The sequence below is a fragment of the Daucus carota genome, chromosome 4, assembly GCF_001625215.2.
Source record: "Daucus carota subsp. sativus chromosome 4, DH1 v3.0, whole genome shotgun sequence".
Classification (NCBI taxonomy): domain Eukaryota; kingdom Viridiplantae; phylum Streptophyta; class Magnoliopsida; order Apiales; family Apiaceae; genus Daucus; species Daucus carota.
The window spans coordinates 3,301,441-3,303,446 of NC_030384.2; the positions used below are offsets into that span (position 1 = coordinate 3,301,441).

At 41.0% G+C, this 2,006-nt stretch overlaps 1 pseudogene; it reads left to right on the plus strand.

The window, feature by feature from the left end:
* Positions 1-236: 236 nt before the first annotated feature.
* Positions 237-1,268, plus strand: LOC108203366 (uncharacterized; annotated as a pseudogene).
* Positions 1,269-2,006: the final 738 nt, after the last annotated feature.

Genomic DNA, 2,006 nt, shown 5'->3' on the forward strand with positions numbered 1-2,006 from the left:
TGGACCGCAAGGCTAAATACAACCCAAGGCCCAATTTGAAATCCATGTACAACATCAATCAGCAATAGAACACTCAAACTTTTATTTTATTTTGGTATAGATTCGATTATTTTTAATTATTAAAAATAACCAGAAGCTCGAACACGAGCAGCGAAACACCCTATGAAGGCAAGCCCTGAGTGTTTTCGAGTTGGGCAAGGCTTTTGAGTTTTTTAAACTCGTCCTGGGAACAAGAAATGCAGGTGTACTACCAAGCTCGACAAACCTGGAGGTTTAAGTTCATCGACTTCAAGTCTCGAAGTTATCGCGCCTGCATTTTATTACACTTGAACCAGCCAGCTTTTCAAGCCGCTTCAAACCTCCACAAAGTCGAACAAAGGCAGTTCATATTGTCAAGATCGAATGATACAGACAAGTTTACAACGCAAGGGAAAGAATGATGACGGTGATGAAGACGGTTAAAACAAGGATGACAAGAAGCTGAATACGATCACTAGTGCCCACCACCAGCTGCTTCCCTCTATGATCAAAAACAAAGACAAGAGGTCAGCAGTTCATGCCAAACTTAAGGAACAGAAGAAACTCGAAAAGCGCAAGAAAGCCAAGCTCGTGATGCTCTGGAGAAGAGAGCTCTTGAGCTTGGTGAAGAGCTTCCCCCAAGGCCAGTTCCTCGCACAATTGAAAATACAAGGGAAGCGCATGAAACAATTTGCAAACCAGATGAAGAAGAGTTGTTTGCTGCTAATGATGTTGATGAGTTTAGCTCTCTGTTGAAGCAAGAACACGTCCCAAAGATATTGATCACCACTTGCCGTTTCAATTCAACTCGGGGACCAGAGTTTATATCTGATCTACTGTCTGTCATACCAAACGCTCATTACTACAAAAGAGGAACATATGACATAAAAAAGATTGTGGAATATGCAAAGAAGGACTTCACCTCTCTAATAGTCGTCCACACTAACCGCAGGGAACCAGATGCCCTCCTAGTAATTGGCTTGCCTGATGGACCCACCGCACATTTCAAGCTGACTAAGTTGGTCTTACGCAAGAATATTGAGAATCACGGAAATCCAACTAGTCACAAGCCTGAACTAGTATTAAACAATTTCACGACTCAGTTGGGTCATCGCATTGGAAGGCTAATACAGTCACTGTTTCCCCAAGACCCTAATTTCCGCGGTCCACGAGTTGTAACCTTCCACAATCAGAGAGACTTTATTTTCTTCAGGCATCATCGTTATATATTTGCAAATAAAGAAAACTAAACAGGGCTTTATATACTACCTAATATTCATTCAACTCTAATGACTAAACTACCCTTGTCATTTATTCCTCAATACACCCCTATATTAGAAGCACCCCAACTTTCTTATTTGACACCTACATTTTTCTTACACCCCCAGTTTATTGATGAACAACCCTATATTTATCTACACCCCCAGTTTATCAAATGACACCCCTATATTAGAAGCACCCCACCTTTCTTATGTGACACCCATATATTTGTTAGACCCCTAGTTTATCGCAGAATGCATTTCCATGTCATTGCAGTTAATAAATAGTCAAACTAAATAGAGATTATATCCAACTAAACTGAACAAATAGGAGGCAACAAATATATAACCCTAATTAACCTGCAAGAGGAGACAAAATAGGTCTTCCGCTTAGCATACGGTTTGCTCTTGCTTCGCTATAGCCAAAATATCGAAGAATTTCTGCATCACTCTTCCCATTTAGCATATCTAGATGGCGGACCATTTCAGGGCAGAGCGGAGAATTTGTGACAGAAGGGGAGGAGTAAGTGGAAGTGAAGAGGGAGGTGGGGAGTAGATACTTGTTACCTTCCATTTTTCTTATCAAACATAAAAATAAAAACACTAAAAATAACGCAAACAAGATGATCGAGGCGACCACAGCAACAGAGTTCATTGTTTTCTCGGGAGGAGAGAAGTGTTTCTCGGGAGGAGGGAAATTGGACGGGGGAAGGACAAACTTATGTCTAT